The 19617-nt window shown below is 40.8% G+C and overlaps 1 long non-coding RNA gene across 1 annotated transcript in view; it reads right to left on the bottom strand.

The window, feature by feature from the left end:
* Positions 1-14315: 14315 nt before the first annotated feature.
* Positions 14316-19617, bottom strand: part of LOC144454776 (uncharacterized) — a 190977-nt gene continuing 185675 nt past the window's right edge. The window contains exons 4-5 of the long non-coding RNA XR_013483308.1: positions 17248-17403; positions 14316-14917 (exon numbers count right to left, since the gene is read on the bottom strand). This is a non-coding gene — a long non-coding RNA (uncharacterized LOC144454776). The remainder of the gene's footprint in view (positions 14918-17247; positions 17404-19617) is intronic.

Raw genomic sequence — 19617 nt, 5'->3', positions numbered from 1 at the left:
AGGAGTCTTAGCAACAGATGCTGTTGTCTTGTTCCCACAGGTCAACTGCACTGCATGTTAGCCTGTGGTGATATTAGCGAGAGTGAACACCTGTGGATGTTCATACCCAGCATGTAGTACGAAACAGAGCAAAGAACAAAGACTTCTCATCCTAGAATTGAAATTCACCAACCTTGCTGTCTGCTTCTTCTCTTGACTAGCCACAGCTCGGGTGCTTGCTGCACTGGGTACCAACCTGCTTTGCCTCGTCTCCAGCCCCTGCTTACCCTTCAGCTGCTGGACTTCTCACCTTTCTGGTCCCCAGTCCCGTTCTTGCCTGTTCTTATGCATGACTATGTTACCATTTCAGGACTGAGTTCAGTGGCTCCTACATGATTTCAGTTTGTGTACATGCTTAAGCTCTCAGAGGAAATTAAAATGAAATTATTTCTCGTAATAAAATCTGACATTTTTATAGCACTAAAGTTTCCACGGCACACTTACTTGTACATTTCAAATGAAACTGACAATACTGTGAGATAGGTAATAGAGGGATTATCCCCATCTTACAAATAAGGAAACTGAGGCTCAAAAAGATTAAAATATTTCCTGCTGTCTCCAAGCTAGTGAGTGTCAGGGGCAGGATTTGAACTCTAGTATTTGTGACTTGTGGCAGGAAGACCTATTGGAGGATCTATCATCATGACCCAGGCAAGAGGCCATGAGGAACACATCTAGGATTGTGGTTGTATATAGAGAGAAAAGGGGAAAGATCTGAGAAATATTCTGAAGGATTGGGATATAGGGGAGTGAAGGAACAAGAAAGGCTGGAGGATGGGTGAAATTGTAAATCTGAGTGCTTGGAAGAATAGCAGAGGGAAATTCCAAAAGTATGTGGATTGAGAAGAGAAATTCTCTTTTGGAAAGACTGAATTGGATGCACTAATGGGACATCCCAGAGGAGACCACCAGCAGAAAGATGGTGGTGTGGAATGAAACTCCAGGTAGATATGAGGACTGAGTACTATATCATATTTCCTCTCTAGTGATGGGGAGAAACACACATACATATAGCAAAATATTAGCCAGAGAATAAAGGTCTGATGTTTTTCTTTCCCATTCCAGCCTCCAAATTTAAAAATCATACTTTTCTAACACATTGACTTATCAGTCTGGTAGCAAGATCCTTCCATCTAATGGCCTTGACATCCTTGACTTGGGAACAATATTTGGGGGATATACATATATACACGTGTGCATGTGTGTATCCACATACTACACAATACACATATATGAATGTATACAAACATATACACATATATCAATGGATGCAAACACATACATATAAGCATATACATCTTTGTGTATACATTATAAATTGTATCGTAATAAATTGCATATATGCATGAATATATATTATATACATATGTGTGTATATTATATATTATGTGCATGTATGTACATAGCTTTACATGAAACTACCACCAGGTGCTAAGTGCTTTGGTTTTTCTCTTCAAGCTAATCGAATAAAAGGGTGATCTGTAATGTTTGAGGCTCAGGCCCAGGGAGGTGAGATGAGTTGCCTTGTCCAGGGTCACACAACTAGTTAGAGACAGAGATCTTGGAAGCTCTTTCTAGTTCTGATTTCCAGTTCAATTCATACCAAGACTATATAGTACGTGGATGGATTCCCACTAGTCTAGGAACTGCCATCTAATACCATACATTTCACTTTGGCTTTCGAAATTCCATTGACTGGTCAGTTCTATCACTTTCTTTTTGAGAAGCATTGTGTAATTGATGGAGTGCCGGACTTCAGAATCAGGAACAGCTGAGTTCCAGTCCCGCCCAGGACTCTTCCTAGTCTCTGAACCTGGATGAATCTCTTGACCTTTCCGATCCTGCTTGTGAATCTTTAAAGAAGGCAACTAATCGGGCTAACTTCCCAGGGTTATTATGAGGACAAATTAGATCACGAATAGGGAGCCCTCTATAAACCTTAAAGCATTATGAAAACGTGAGCTATCATTGCCTCCTTCACAGACTTGGCAGATAATGACTGGCAAGTGGTTTTAGCTCAGAGCACTTGCATGCCTGTCAATGCTTAGTGTTTTCCCCAGGTCCTCTCCCCTGCTGGTTTATGGCTCCCCCTCTCTGCTGCTGCATCACTTTTCCATTTTCCTGTGCTCCTTTGCACTGACCTGGCTAGCCACAAGATACTGTGCCTTGTTGCATCTTTGCATCTGCTCTGACCTCAATGGCTTCTCTTCACTCACATTTGCTGACCTTGGTCTTCTCCATATGCTGCTGGGGTGCTAGAGAGAGCTACAGTTTATTGAATTCTAGGTAACAGGGAATTTATGATGTTTCCCTCTAGTTTCACGATTAACTATTCATTTATTCAACAAGATGAGAAACCCACAAAATTCACAACATTAAACGGATTATAAATGGATCCATCTTTTATTTCTTTGTTCTAATATACCCTGTAAGAGAGTAAAAATCAAATACAATCCAGATAAACTAATCTACCCTCAGATGCCACAGGTGACAGCATACCAATTATAATATTTCTCTAGACAGTGCCTGGAGAAATCAAGTCTCAAACAGTGTCTGTGCCTAAGAATTGGGAAACTATTAGAAGTCTCTTAGATGGTTTGTGATTCTGTTATGGCTAAAACTGCAAGATGCTTCAGTCATTGAACTTGGGGATGCCTCCAAAAACCTTCTTAATAAGCATAAACTGCAACTCACTTTCAATCAGTCAATCCACAAGCATTTATGAAATGTTTACTGTGTGCAAAGTGCTTGGCTAGGCTCTGGGGGATGCCCCAAGTATAGCCATTGTCTGTGCTCAAAGTACCTATAGTTTCATGCATCCTTGAGCTTTTCAGTGCATTTACTCCCTCTGTTGGTGTAGATCAAAATCCCTACAATTCTTTTCAAGCTATTTGATTCTAATACCTTTTGATTTATTAATTAATGAATTGGCTTCCTAAGTCTTTTGTCTAAAATATACATACACACATACATGTATGTGTATATGCATGTATGTGTGTATATCTGTATATGCACATATATACACATATGCAATGATGGACAGCTCCTTTTCGTTCTTTAAGTAGTTTAGCTTCAAACCCTTACTAGCTATTATGACTCTGCCTCAGTTTCTTCATCTGTAAAATGAGCTGGAGAAAGAAATGGCAAACTGCTCCAGTATCTTTGCCAAGAAAATCTCAAATCGGAGCGTGAAGAGTCAGACATGACTGAAATAACTGAACAGTAACTTTTATAGGCTTCACATAATGCTGATATTCAAAGGATCATTGAACAAAGTTTTTTTTTGTAGTCGCATCTATCCAAGAACCCTGTGTAATTTAAACATATACATAAGAGACACCTTCTTTGAACAACATTTTAAGACTATTTTGCTGTACCATATCTAATGATTTTATTTGTGATCAATAAACAAATATAGTGAGATTTATATTTTCTATATCTCTCAAGAAACTATGTGGCTGTGAAGATGTAATGTGCTACAGAAAATCCTCTGCAGAAGCCTGCTCAATCTCTTTCCATGTTTTCATCCAGAAGACCCTTGATTTGAACATAGACCACTCTCATAAATACTTGATAGAGAAGAAATTGTATGTATAGGGGTTGTTAGTTGCTAATTTTTTTGGGTGATATTTTGGGCAACAGTACTATTTGTGACATGACCATGATGAGCTGACATTTTATACTTGAGTACTACTCACAGTTTTATAAAATACCATCACATACATTGTCTTATTTGATCCTCATAACAGCTCCATTAGAGGCAGGTCTTTATTCTTACATCTCAGATGTGGAAACTGAGGTTCATATTGGCAGTGATTTATTCAGTCAATCAACAAACACTTAATAGGTGCCTGCTATGTGCCAGGCACTTGGGAGACAAGTACAATGAAAAGAACAATGCCTACTTGCACAGAGATTAACTACTCATAGAGGAGAAAACCAGGACATAAGCATATGAAGAAAAAATGCAAGTGATTACCTAGTTGTTAAATAGCAGGTAGATTGGGAGGGAGGACTCTAGCAGGTAGGAGGATCAAGAAAGGATTCATTCAGAAGTTGGTGCCTGAGCTGCTCTTAAAGCAAAAGGACTCTATGAAGTAGAGGAAAGGAGGGAGGGTATTCCAGTCATGAGGCCTGACTAATATAAAAGCACAGAGGTGGGAGATTGGGCTTTGTGTGTAAGAAAAAGAAGGTTATCCTGGCTGGAAGTAATGTACAGTGAGGCTGGAAAGATAGCTTAGGGCAAGGTTGAGAAAGTCTTTAAAAGTTAAACAGAGGAATTTATATTTGGATCTGGAAGCAATAGAGAGCCACTAAAGTTTATTGAATAGAGGTGTGACATGGTCAGATCTGTGATTAGATAAATCACTTTGGTAGCCAGGATATAAAATGGACTGGACTAGGGGGAGACTTAAGGTAGAAAGAACAATCAGGAGGCCGCTGAAATAGTCTAGACAAGAGGGGATGAGGGCCTGAACTGAAGTGGGAGTGGCAGGACAGGGTTGGATGTGAGGTTGTGGAAACAGAAATGGCAAGCTTTGTGAATTGATTGGGAGAGTCAGGGTTTGAGGACAGTGCCAACGTCATAAACCTGTAAGAGTGGTGGAACCATTGACACAAGCAGGGAAGTCTGGGACCATGGTGTAGGTCTGGGAGAAAGATAATGACATCTATTTTGGACATGTTGAGTTTGAGATGTCTTTAGGATCTCTAGTAAGCAAACTGGTGGTGTAGGATTGAAGCCCAGGAGAGAGACAAGGGCTAGGCAGAGCAATTTGCAAGTCAATTCCGTGCAAATAATAATAAAAATCAATTGGGGCTGATGAGGACACTGATTAGACAGAATGTAGAGAGAAAATAGTAGAGGAGCAAAGAGAGAGCTTTGCAAAACAACCAAACTTAAAGTGGCTGATGTGCATGATGAACCAGTGAAAGGAACTGAGAAGTAATAGTCAGAGAAGTAAGAGGAAATCCAGAGAATAGTGTCAGGAAAACCCAGAGAAAAGAGAGTATTCAGGAGGAAGGGGTGGTCAGCCATGTCAAATACAGCAGATAGGATGAGAAGGGTGAGAATTGAGAAAAAGATGATCAGATTTGGAAATTAAGGGATCACTGGCAATTTTGAAGAAAGCCGTTGAAGTCAGAATCCAGATCACAAAGGGCTGAGGAATAAATAACAGGAGAGAAAATGAAGATAGGAAGGATAAACAGCGTTTCCTAGAAATTTGGCAGGGACAAATTTGAGAGATGGATAGTGTGAGAGCTTGGTGGGATTGTAGGGTCCAGTGAAAATTTTTTTTAATGTTTTTAAGGGTAGAGGAGATTAGCATCTTTGAAGGTACAAAGCTGAAGTGTGTGTGTGTGTGTGTGTGTGTGTGTGTGTGTGTGTGTGTGTGTGTGTGTAAGAGAGAGAGAGAGAGAGAGAGAGAGAGAGAGAGAGAGAGAGAGAGAGAGAGAGAGAGAGAAGTAGAGAATAAGCATATATCAGGGATTATCCAGCATCATTCAAGAGAGAGATATTCTATCTGTCAGTCAAGAGTATTCTGCTCACTAGAAAGGAAAACTCTATAGTGGTATAGATAAGGTTTTCCAAGAATTCTTGCATAACACAGATAAAATATCCCACAGGATTATCTAATTTCCTTTGATCTGATCTTGCTTTCACCAAACAACCTTTAGTTTGCTCATTTGTTTTCCCTAGTGACTTTGTTCCTCCCCTCCTGCCCTTTAAAGGGGTTCTGCAATTGGTGCAGAAAAATATTTTGGTCACTGGAAAGACACATGTAAAATTGTGCCCTACAACCCTCTTATGTATTTGGATAACACTGATAAATTCTTCAGTGATTCATCTCCCTTGCATGAACTGATGAAATAAAATTCTTGAAATTATAAAGCTTCTGGGCCTGTGGTGACCTCAACATCGTGCACACAGTTTCCTTAACTAGAAAATGGAGGAAGACCTAGATGACCTAATTCAGAATGTGGGGGTGAGGATCAGGGTATATGATGTGTATAAAGAACTTTGTAAATGCTGGAAGAGCCATCTGAACTTCGGAGGGGCCATGCTCACTGATCTCGTGTGGGTGAAATACCTCTTAGAGACCATGGAATCAATTGTAATGTGAGCTGAAACTTCTAGAAGGAGGAGGCCCTTGTGGGCCTTTATCAGAAACAATTAGTGACTGTCAGAATTTGGATAGTGTCTCATTGAGTTGACTGAGGGAATGGGGACGTTTAGGCTAGAGAAGAGAAGACTTAGGGCTAAAGGATGGGGAACATTATAACCGTCTTCAAGAATTTGAGGATCTGGCTCATGGAACAGAGACTAAAACTGTTCTACTTGTTCCCAGATGAAAGGCCAAGGAACAATGGAGGGAAGGGACTAACACTGTTTGAAACTCCTCCTGAATCACTTTTAGAGGCTATGTAAATGTATGAAGGGATCTACTAATCTGCAGAGATGCCATGATTCAGTGACCAGGGATGGGAGATGAATGAAAACGTGGTCAACATAGAGGTGTATGTGTAGACCTTCTTCTTCCCCTTCTCCTTCTCCTCCTTCTCCTTCTCCTCCTCCTTCTCCTCTTCCTCCTTGTCCTTCTCCTTCTCCTTCTCCTTCTCCTCCTCCTCCTCCTCCTTCTCCTCTTCCTCCTTGTCCTTCTCCTTGTCCTTCTCCTTCTCCTTCTCCTTGTCCTTCTCCTTCTCCTTCTCCTCTTCCTTCTCCTCCTTCTCCTCCTCCTCCTTGTCCTTGTCCTTCTCCTCCTTCTCTTTCTTCTCCCTCTCCTTCTCCTTCTCCCTTTTCCTCTCCCCTTCCCTCTCCCCCTCCCCCCCTCCTCCTCCTCTTCCTCCTTCAAAAACCTCCAGGTGGTATTCTCCCCACAGAGCTTTCAAAATAAGCCTAATACATGGCTTTGATCAAATCACCCCATTGCTTAATGGTTCCCTTCCACATGGAAAAAGTCCAAACTCCTTAGCTTGCTGATTCCAAATGACTTTTTGTCCTTCTCTCATACTCCCTTCTCCTCCCCTATCATGAATGTATCTCACTCTCCAGGCACACTGTCAGCTCTGTCATAGCCTGAACATGCCCCCCCCCATTTTCTAGTCTTCATTTCTTGGCCCCTGCTTACTTTTTCCTTTGCCATAGCATCCCTTTCCTCCCATCTCAACCTGTTGATACTCACTTGTCAATACCTAGCTCAAATGCCATCTTTTTTATGGAAATCTTCATGGATTCCCCCATTTGGAAGTGACCCTTCTTCTCTAGAACTGTCCTTGTGTTCTGTTCACATTCCAGTTATGATAATTATCATATTCTCAAGTCAAGTCAACAAGCATCTATTAAGCACTTATCATTTCCAGGCACCAAGCACTGGGAGTACAAAGAAAGGCAAAAATAGTCCCAGGCAGGGACTCATGTTTTAAGAGGAAACAACATGTAAGCAACTATGTACATATAAGATAGGAAGATGATGGTGGTGGTGTTCAGGCATTTTCAATCCTGTGTCTTACTGTCTATGACTCTCTTTGGAGTTTTCTTGGCAAAGATACTGTAGTGGTCTGCCATGTTGTTCTCCAGCCCATTTTACAGAAGAGGAAACTGAAAGAAACAGGGTTAAGTGACTTGCCCAGGGTCACACAGCTAGGAAGTATCTGAAACCAGATGTAAACCCTTGAAGATGAATATTCCTGATTCTAGGCCTGTTGCTGTATTCATTGTACCACCTAGCTGCCCACATATAAGATATTATAGTTTTTGTGTCTCTGGCTAGATAGTCAACTCCTCAAAGGCAATCCTATTATACCTCCCTTATTAGCCCACTATCCAAAACTGAAGTAAACAGGGTTAGTGACTTGCCCAGGGTCACCCTAGTAAATGTCTGAGCCTAGTTTTGAACTCATGTCTTCCAGGCTCCAGGTCTGGCACTCTATCCACTGTGCCACCTAGCTGCCCCCTAAAGCATTAAGAGATTAAATGATTTGGGCAAAGTCATAGAACCATTATTCATTAGCTGTAGGCCTTGAACATCTTTCTGCCTCTGAGGGTAACTCTATCCACTATGCCACACTGTCTTTCTGTACTTAGTAGGTGTACAGGTGTGTGCACTTAGTAGATAAATGTCTGTCAAATGAATTAAGGTTGCCTGAGTGGACTTACCTTTGCCCACATTGCTTACTGTCTTAGGGATGGATTTGAAAAATTATTTCATCCTAACCATAGCCATAGTCTCAGTGTTGTTGACCAATGCAAGCCAAATGAAAATGAACTTAATAGGTGCCTACAGTGGTCAGAGATCTGTGCTTAGGATTGGTGGTCTTCTTCTTCTTCTACTTCTCCTCCTCCTCCTCCTCTTCCTCTTCCTCTTCCTTCTCCTCCTCCACCTCCTCCTTCTTCATATTTGAGTGGTAACTTACCATTACCTTATTCCGCTTCCTTCCCTTCTAAATTGGGATGATAATCATTTCTCCTTGCAAAGACTCAGAAAGGCATTGACATGGATCACATGTTCTGCTATTACACCCCAGGTGCAAGGGATGACTTGAACCAATGTTTCTAATCATACTCAGCATACTTGTAGTAGGTTTCTTTCAGAGGAAAGAAGCCCGTTTGCAGCTTGCTGTTTGTTGTAGCTAGGGGAGTGATTTTGTTCTCAACTTATTTAATGAGAGTTTTTCTGGTCTAAAGAACATTAATAGTTTTCAAGCCAATTTTGCGACACAATAGGAAATCATCATTTGGGACTAGTGTGCTTTGAGAAGACTTGAATTTTGTTTTTGAATAGCGTGGAGAAGTCCCTTAGCATTAGGAATGTAATGCATCCCTTTCAAGTTGGAAACAAAGGCAAATCACGCCATTTGTGCCCAATTTGGAATCTGTGCCTCACCTCACAATGCTCCCAGCCATGCCCACATGGCAATAGTGCATAGTGCTCGTGGGTGACTTGTCTAACTAGGAGTGTGTGGGGGGGTGTCTAATATTTGGTGATTATTTTAACGTGCCTTAGCTGAAAATGCAGAAGAAAGAAGTGCTTTATTTAAAATGTGGCATCATGGAAATAATACTGTATTTGGAAGACCTGGATTAAAATCCCAGATCTATTTGTGACTCCAGACAGGTCAATTCATTATCCAGCATTTACTACTTACTATGTTGCAGACTGTGTGTTAGCTACTGGGGAGACAAAGAAAGGCAATAAAAATCTGTACCATCAAGGAGCTCAGCTGTCAGGTGGGGAAGATGAGAGGCAAACAACTACGTGCAAACAAGAGGTAGAGATCGTGAACCAAAAAAAGAAGTCACTCAGATGAACAGCAGTCATTTAAACTTCCTGGGCTTTGATTTCCTCAATATGTATGGAAGGGTCAGACTCAGTAGTCCCTAAGGTCTCTTCCATTTCTAAAAATGTGACCCTATGATTTCCAGTTTCTGGAAAAGTCACTTAATCTCTCTGAGTCTGGATTTCCTCTATGAATTAGGGATGATGATCCTGGGCTTGACTTTGTAACTACACAACGCTTTTTAAAAGTGATCTGATATAGCAAAACAAATCTCCCTCCTCTTCAACATCAACATCATAACCACCACTACCACCACCACCACCACCATCATCATCATCACCACCATCATCACCATCACCATCATCATCATCATCATCGCCATCATCATCATCATCATCATCATCATCATCATCATCGCCATCATCATCATCATCATCATCATCATCACCATCATCATCATCATCGCCATCATCATCATCATCATCATCATCATCATCAAGCATTATTTAACCCCTTATCGGTGACTGGAGCTGTACTAAGGCCTGAGGACACACAAACAGCTAAAACTCTTGTCCTTGTCTTCAAGGAGCTGACGAAGCCTAGTGGGGGATTTGGAGGGACAACCACATATAAACAAGCTATACATAGGATAAATTGGAGATAACGCCAGAGAGAGGGCCCTAGCAGTAAGAGGGCCTGAGAAATATCTCATTTAGAAGATGGGACTCTAGCTGAGAATGCAAGGAAGCCAGGGAAGCCAGGAAGTGGAGACTAGGAGGGAGTTCCAGGTGTGGGGGAAAGGCAGTAAACAGGCAAAGATTCAAAAAGGGAGGTAATGATAGAGGTAAGGTACTAATAGTGGGAAAGGAAAGGCCTCTGGGACTTGAGCTGTTTTGAAGGAAGTGAGGGAAATGATTGAAAGTCCTGTGTAAGGAACAGCAAAGAGTTCAGCTTTGCTGGATCCAAGTGTATGGGAGAGATTAAAGTGTAAGAGAACTATAGGAAAAGGCCCAGTAATGAAGGGCATTAAAAACCAAACAGTGGATTTTAGTTTTGATCCTACAGGTAACAGTATACCAGTGGAGTTCAGAGAGGTGGGGGACGACTCCAGCGGAATGTTGTATACATTGTCAAACACAGTCATGGCTTTTGCTTATCTACTTTTGTTGTTGTTATAAGGGAGGGTACAAGTTAGCGTGCTCATGTATGTATGTGCCTATGTATATGCTGCATGTTTGTGTTAATATCTGTGTGTCTCATTGTCTCTGCATATTTGTGTTGGTGGGTGGAATGACTATGATGTTAAAAAAATCTTATTTGTATTATTTTAAATGACTATTTTATTATTTTAAATTAGTATATTATTTAAAATTTAAATTATATTATAAAGTATATAAAATTTAATTAAATTAATATTTAAATTACATTATATTAAATTATCAACAAAACTTATTTTCATAAATGAAATAAGATAAAACACAGCTGGCACTGTTATTCTTACAAAACTGTCCAAGGCTGAGCCATAGAGATCACATACTCCGCCGGCACTGCCTCTGTATGTACAGCATACACTCAGGTCCCCCTCTCACATATGCTAGAAGCTCATTACAACAGACCAATATGAGGCAGATGTGGAGGTTACAAGGTAAACCAAGTCTCCCTCACTTCTTCCCCTCCCCAACTCCTGCTAATAATATATAACCAATTCAGGAAAACAAAACAAAATAAAACAAACAAACAAAATCCATAAAATACAAATGCTGGTTTTTAGTCCCTATCACCACCCTTTGGAGTTATCACAAGTTCTTCTACTTTCATGGATTTTATTTTATTTAAATATAAATTTATTTATTTTAGTTTGCAACATTTACTTCCACAAGATTTTCAGTTCCAAATATTCACTCCATCTTGCCCCTCCCCCCACCCAAAGATGGCATGCACTCTGAATACCCCTTCCCCTAGTCTGCCCTCTCTTCTATCTCTCCTCCTCTTCTCTTATCCCCATCCCCTTCTGTTTTCCTGTAGGGCAGGATAGACTTCTGTACCCCATTTCCTGTATTTCTTATTTCCCAGTTGTATGTGAAAACATTTTTTTAAACATGTGTTTTTAAAACTTTGGGTTCCAAATTTTCTCCCTTCCTCCCTCCCCATCCACCCTCATTGAAAAGGCAAGCAACTCAATATAGGTTATACATGTGCAGTTATGCAAAACACTTCCACGGTAGACATGTTGCAAAAAACTAACTCTGTTTCCCTTAATCCTATCCTGCTCCCCCCATTTATTCTATTCTTTCTTTTGACCCTGTCCCTCCTCAGAAGTATTTGCTTCTAATTACCCCCTTTCCCATCTGCCCTCCTCTCTATCATCCCCCTGCTCTTTTGTCCCCTTCTCCCCCTATTTTCCTGTAGGGTAAGACATTTCCATGCCCAATGGAATGTATACGTTATTCACTCCTTAAGCCAAATCCTGTGAGAATAAGATGCACTCCTTCCCTCTCACCTTCCCCCAATTCCCCTCCACTGTAAAAGCCTTTTCTTTTAATTTTTTTGTGAGATAATTTACCCATTCTACCTCTCCCTTTCTTCTCCTAGCATAATCCTCTCATCCCTTAATTTTATTCTCCAGATACGACCCCTTCATCTTCAACTCACCCTGTGCCATCTATCTATCTATCTATCTATCTATCTATCTATCTATCTATCTACATACATATATTTTTCCCCCTCTAACTGCCCTAATACTGATAAAGATCTCATGAGTTATAAATATCATCTTTCCATGCAGGAATGTAAACAGTTCAACCTTAATAAGTCTCTTATGATTTCTCTTTCCTGTTTACCTCTTCATGTTCCACTTGAGTATTGTATTTGAAAGTCAAATTTTTTATTCAGCTCTGGTCTTTTCATCAAGAATGCTTGAAAGTCCTCTATTTCACTGAATGACCACTTTTTCCCCTGAAGGATTATACTCAGTTTTGGTGGGTAGGTGATTCTTGGTTGTAATCCTATCTCCTTTGCCCTCCAGAATATTATATTCCATGCCCTGCAGTCCTTTAATGTAGAAGCTGCTAAATCTTGTGTTATCCTGATTGTGTTTCCACAATACTTGAATTGTTTCTTTCTGGCAGCTTGTAATATTTTCTCCTTGACCTGGGAACTCTGGAATTTGGCTACAATATTCCTAGGAGTTTTCCTTTGGGGATCTCTTTCAGGAGGAGATTGGTGGATTCTTTCAATTTCTATTTTGCCCTCTGGTTCTAAAATATCAGGGCAGTTTTCCTTGATAATTTCTTGAAAGATGATGTCTAGGCTCTTTTTTTGATCATGGCTTTCAGATAGTCCAATAATTTTTAAATTCTCTCTCCTGGATCTATTTTCCAGGTCAGTTGTTTTTCCAATGAGATATTTCACATTGTTTCTATTTTTCATTCTTTTGGATTTGTTTTACAGTGTCTTGATTTCTCATAAAGTCACTAGCTTCCAATTGCTCTATTCTAATTTTTAAGGAAGTATTTTCTTCAGTAATCTTTTGGACTTCCTTTTCCATTTGGCCAATTTTCTTTTTAGGGCATTCTTCTTCTCATTGGCCTTTTGGACCCCTTTTGTCATTTGGGTTAGGCTATTTTTTAAGGTGTTATTTTCTTCAGTCTCCTTCAGCAAGTTGTTGACTTGTTTTTCATTATTTTCTTGCATCACTGTCATTTCTCTTCCCAGTTTTTCCTCTACTTCTCTTACTTGCTTCTGAAAATCCCTTTTGAGCTCTTCCAAGGCCTGGAAACTGATTCATATTTTTCTTGGAGGCTTTGGATGTAGGAGCTTTGACTTTGTTATCTTCTTTCGGTTGTATGTTTTGATCTTCTTTGTCACCAAAGTAAGATAATATAGTCTGACTCTTTCTGTGCTGCTTGCTCATGATCCTGGTCAATTACTTGAGTTTTAAACTCTTTGTTAAGGTAAGAGTCTGATTCTAATGTGTAGAATGTACTATCCCAAGCTTTGGGGGGTTTGTACAGCTGTTTTCAGAGATACTTGTAGTAACCTGTAAATTTTCAGTTCTTGCAAGGTGGTATGATAAGGGGCGAGGTGTTTACTCCTTTCCTGGCCTGTACTGTGGTCTATTAGTGACCACAAACACTCCTTTCTGATCTGGAACTGTGAGGAGGGTTTTATCTTCACAGTCACTACAAGCTCCACCATGCCAGAGCTACTCCTCATCCCAGGACCACCCCTCAGAACTGTGACCCAGATCCAAGTACGGGCAAAGGAAGAGATTCCTGCCTCAGCACTGGCAAAGAGAGCCCTGCAATCTCCCTCTGATCAGTCACTGGATTCCCCTTCATTCTGTGGGCTGGAAGCTACGAAGGCAGCTCCCGCCCCGGGCCATGCTCAGAGAATGGAGCATGCTAGCTCTCTCTCACAACCACAGAAACAGACTTTTCCCACTGACCTTCTAAGTTGTCTTTGGTGTTCATGGGTTGAGAAGTCTGGAAACCACCACAGCTGCCAGAGATTCAGTCTTCTGAGGCTTCCTTCAGGTTTGCTGTGGCCTGTGCGCCCACGCCGCATTGTGCTCCTCTTCCTGCCCAGCATGACATACCTTTCTGATCAACCATCCAGGTTGTCTTGGGCTAGAAATTTGCTTAACTGTGTCTTTTTGTGGGTTCTGCTGCTTTAAAATTAGTTTAGAGCCATTTTTTATAGGTATCTGGAGGGGTTTGGGGGCAGCTCAAGCAAGTCACTGCTTTCACTCTGCCATCTTGGTTGTGCCCCCCTATTTTCATGGATTTTAGAAGTCAAAAGATGCTAATGGGAGCTAACAGTAAAAAGTGACTGAGGCAGGTTTGAAAATTACATAGTTGTTTAACAGAAATGGTCACAAGACTCTTTTTAAAAAAATATTTTACTTTCCAATTACTTATAAAAAATAATTTTGAACATTCTTTTTTAAAATTTTGAGTTCTAAATTCTCTCCCTCCCTCCCCTCTCCCCTCCCTGAGATGGTAAGTAATCTGATCCAAGTTAAACATGGATCACAAAACTCCTGAAAGTTCATCAAGGTGATAGATTCTAGGAGTGTAGGTAGTCACCAAACATAATTCCTGACAGCAACTTTATTTACTCTCCTCTCTGTTTCTCTCTGACCAAGTAGCCATGGAATCTATATTTATACTGCAGAAAGAGAGGATTTTAGATCTTGAAGGGACCTTAGGAGTCATTTAATCCAACCCCTTCCATTTACAAATGAGGAAGCTGAGGTCCAGAGAGTTAAAGGGACTTGCCCTCAGCTCAACCGCTGGTGTCCAAGGTGGGATCTAACATGTCACAATGGGAAAGGTCTTGGTTGTGGAGTCAGAAGACCCAAGTTCAAATCCTTCCTCTGACTCTTACTACATGTGTGACCTTGGTCTTCATTTGACCTGTTTGGGCTTTGGTTTCTTCATCTTGAAAATGAGGAAATTGGATAAGATGGCTTCTGAGGCACCTTCCAGCTCAAGACCTATGATCCTGGGCCTGACCCATGGCTTCCATGGTAAGGAACAGAGTTGGAACTGGAGCCCAGGTCTTCTCTGCCTTGACTATACCTTCTGAGATAGATTCACTAAAAAATAAAAACATAAAACAATCAATTATTTGGTGCTATTGTATTGACTCAGTTATCTAGATTTATCTTGCAAATGCTAATGTCGTATAACTCTATGCTTAGCTTATACAGCACCAACACAATGGATGCAGATGGTTTATGCTATAGTACCTCCTCCCACCACAGGCTCCACCTCTGAGCTCTAACTCCCACTAGAAGGTCTGCTACCCAGTTAAGGGATTAACTCCTTCTATTCTTAGGATTCTAGAAATAACTGTGGGAGGTTAGGTTTTTCTACTAGTATTACTCACACATTCCCATCTGAGGTGATCTCCTATATTAATTAATCAGTTGGCATACATTAGCTTTTAAAATATATGTGTATATATATATGTATATACATATATACATATATTTATTTCATTAAATATATCCAAATTATATGTTTGAAAATGGTAACATTTAATTTTAAAAATTTTGAATTCCAAATTCTCTCCCTGTCTCCCACTTCTTCCCCACTCTGAAAGCAATATGATATCAATTATACAAATACATTAGCATTTACAAAATAATGTTTATGGAGAAAGTATAGTAAGAAGAGCAGTTACAAGGCATTCCCAGAATAGCAACACATTCTTCTGTCTACACATACATGGTCTTGCCGAAGAGCTGGTTCAGACTACAAAGGTAGTGAGGCGTATATATACACACATGTACATGCACACACATGGATGACATATATGAACATATGCATATGTATATAAATACATATATGCACACAATGTATGGATTACTTAGGTATATGTATCTATTACATATACATAATCTATGCATATACATACACATGCATACATAAATCCATATATATATATATATGTACACACACATACACATTTCTCCCTGTATGGAGTTCCTCCCAAGATCACTTAGGGGTATGGCAGTGGTATTGGGAGTTGATCCTTTGCATAGATGGGCTGGCTTCTGGCAGGATATGATGTCTCAGTGGATGGATCAGTTTCTCATGGGACTTGGTCAAACAGGTCATGAGGCTGGCTCCTTGATGAACACAGTACTGCTCCTAGCTCTGGTGTGCTCTGTTATCAGCTCTGTTGACTGAAGGGACCTATCATGGCTCTTGTGTCCTTTTGAAGCTCACAAGATCATAATCTTAATTTTACCTCTGGACACTCATTGATCTAACCAAGATCAGGAAGGAGCAAACACACACACACACACACACACACACACACACACACACACACACACTCACTCACTCATTCCAGGTGTCATGCACTGGATAGTAGGGAAACAAATGGCCCACAATGATTCCTTTCTCATTTGCTGCCATGAAGGAAAAGCACAATTGAACATATGGGGACTCAGGCCTCTCAAATCACTGGTCCTTCAGGATCTCCAGTAACTTCTCATTACCACAAAGCCTCCACATCCTCCACCACAGCCCTCCCAGGCCCTCATGGCTCACCAAACCTCCATGATTGGATTTGATGAAGGTAGGGGGCCAAGTAATGAAGGCCATGCTCAGTGTAGCCCACCTAGTAAGGCAAATTTGAACATCCTCTAAGGACTGGCCACTTTGGTCTACTTTGGTGAGCTTTCCAGGAGGTTCAAGATATGGAATTAGTTTCTCCTTGTCCCACAGTTCATATTTCAAGATAATGCAATGGAAAGAGTGCTGAATTTGGAGTCACAGATCTGGGTTAAAATCCTGATTCTGCCACCCACCAAACATGTGACTTCAGTTTTCTCAAATATAAAATCAGGGTGGGGTGGTTTGGACTTGAGACTAGTTAAAAGGGATTTCAGGTCCCTTTTAAATGTGGGTCTATGGTAACAAGAGCCTATATTCTCCACATACAAAGGCCGATCAGAATAAAGTCAGAAGATATCATCTTTAGCCAACCATGGAGTTGTCAGCATTTCTAACGTGACCTCACTTGGGCCTGCATGTGGGAGCTGGCAGTGAGTGCATGAAGGAGCTTATTATAAAAAAGAAATTGGGGTTGATTAATTTCTCCTTAACATTGATTGACTAAGACAGGGCACTTTTGCTAACATTTATACTGCACCAAAGCCCAATCATGGGATATTTTGCTAAGAGAGAGACCAGGCTGATATAAAACATAGAGTGAAATTTTAAAGCCAGCTTAAGTACCTACCTCTAATTGCCTGGTAATTGCTTTCTCATTTTGTTTAGAGTTCTGGGTACATAAGTATAGGCCCTTGAGTAAAAGTTCAGTAAAACCCAGACGGTAAAGGAAAAGATGGTGAAAAAAGCCCACACAGATACATTAGCCTTCTTTCTGGCTGTGTCTATATACACAACCTACCTTGACTCTTTTGAATAACTTGATCAGCCGAATCAGGCTTCCGAAAAGAACGGCAAAGCCAAAATTTGTTTGTCTTGGTTCCTTTTGGGTGGAAAGCCAGTTTTTCCAGTGTTCTGGTGGCTGTTTAGAGCTTCAGTTGGTCTCTTTATTTCCTCTCTGCAGGACAGCAGAATAACATAGACTGTCAGCAAAGCCACTGCCCAGCTAATGTTTCTCTCTGCACGTTTTTCCCCCCCCCCCAGGAATTAAGGGATTAGATGACAATTGCTTGTGATGAGCCAGGCTGCCTAGCAGAGGATACTTTACCTTACCTAGAAGATTAAACTTCTAGCTTGAAAGGGACCTGGGTACCAAAAAGAAAAAAAAAGAAAAGAAAAGACAAAAATAAAGCTCTGCAGTGCCAGGAGGCAAGGGAGAAGGGAGGGAGGGAGCTCTGCATTCCAAGGCAAAAGACAATTAGCAATATTTTAATTATGGCCCTGAGTTCATACTTGGTAATTGCTAGCACGTGACTATTTGAGCAGAATGTGCTGGTGGGAACGGAGTGAGGACAGAAGCACAAAGCCAGCCATGGAGGCACTAGAGGCTCAGGTTAGAAGGGGTGACTTTGCACCTGAGCTAGAAGGAGATACCCCACAGGATGATGGTGAGGAGGGGAAATGACAATAGGTTATCCCATGAAGGTTTCTGATCGAAGCTTCCACCACTTGAAGCTTGCCAAGTCTTCCTAGATGATGGCTTCATGGATTGTTGGAGAAAACAATCACAGTTTGGTGGCCATCCTTTTGGGGATTAACTTACAGTCTCTTGTAGGACTTTCAGAATCAAGAGTCTACCTCCCTGTCACAAACACTACAAAGCTCCTTGGGGGACTTTGCAGGAGAGACCACAATAACCTTAAATTGAGATTTTTGTTCTCACCAATTTTAGAAAGAATGCAAAATAAAGCATGTGGTTTAGGTCATGAACATAGATATTCTGCTTTTGTTTGTTTTAAGCAATGAAATTGTGACTTGTCATAGAAAGGAATAGAGTAGTTCTTTTCATTGGTAGTACTGGGATGTGATATGAGTTAAAGAGGGAGAATGGAGGTGTCATTCTCAACAAAACTAGGAAGAAAACTGTCACTTTCATTTTCCCTTGCACTATTACAAATATCTATCTATCTATCTTTTTATTTTTCTGTCTGTCTATCATCTAGGCACCAGGGATGAGAATGATGAGTTTGGAATTGGGGGATCCCTGGGACCAAATTTTATTCCTGCCACTTCCTAGCTGTGTTATCCTGAACAATTCATTTAACCCTAATCTACCTTAGATAATACCCCAAGACTTACTTACTAAATTATGGATAGGTAGCAATCTGTTTTTCTGGAGAGAATTCTCACAACTCCTTCATTATATTTTTGTGTGGAACTAATGCTATATATTCACCTTTCCATGTGTGACATCTATACTCTGGCCACTCTCTATCAGGGTTCTCAGGTATCCTAAGGGAGTTGAGATCTCTCTTCTCTCTGCCACTAACTTGGGTCCCCACTGACTGGGTTTTCCCATTTGTTAGGATTTAGTAACTATCACTCCAGTTCCTTTTAACAACTTAACACTGGATAACTTTTAAAAATGGATATTTTCCTTACAGATATAGAAAGTACAAACATATAAATAAACATTTTCCTCAATACCTCGAAGACACCACTTCAATCTTGAGTTGGGGGGGGGCAAGGCAGTCAGGCTCACAACTTAGTTCAGTTCCTACATAGTGCTGACCCCCAAAAGTTCATGTCTAAAGGTTACATCCTTGCCAGATGAGTCTTTCCTCTGGACTGGTGTCACAAAGGCCAGTCCCAATGATTGCTCTTTGTTTCTGAGGGTATCAATCTTGTGCTGGCTACAAACCCCAGACTGGATTCTAAATCCCAGATTCCCATGGTTCACTCTTCTGGCATTTGAAACTTTCAAGGTTGGAATTTCTACATTTGTCACCTAGAAGAGGAGAGAATAAATAAGAAGACCAAGGACCCAGTCCCATTTCTCAAATGCCTTGCAGCCTCAGATGAGGATGGAGAACAGCAAACTTCCCTCTCACTTTATGGTCTCACTAGACGTCAGGAGCGAAAGGGTCATTTTGATCCCCAAGATGTGCATGCAGCAAAGAGATGGCCAGAGTAGACAGGTCATTTTGGAGATGCCAACTACTGTGGTTACACTGGCGACAGAAAAAGTCTCCTTACAGCAATATTCTAAGGCAAATAGAACACTTTCTAGAATGTCCACACATGCATTTCTTCCACACACTCTCAGGATTCTCCTGGAAACTGTTCCCTGGAGTCCTACGCATGGAAATGCCGTCTTAGTAAGGTGATGAGG

The sequence above is a fragment of the Phascolarctos cinereus genome, unplaced genomic scaffold, assembly GCF_003287225.1.
Source record: "Phascolarctos cinereus isolate Bilbo 61053 unplaced genomic scaffold, phaCin_HiC Scaffold_7;HRSCAF=346, whole genome shotgun sequence".
Lineage (NCBI taxonomy): Eukaryota > Metazoa > Chordata > Mammalia > Diprotodontia > Phascolarctidae > Phascolarctos > Phascolarctos cinereus.
Note: the sequence above shows the minus strand (reverse complement) of the source record. Positions and strands in the feature narration are given on the sequence as shown.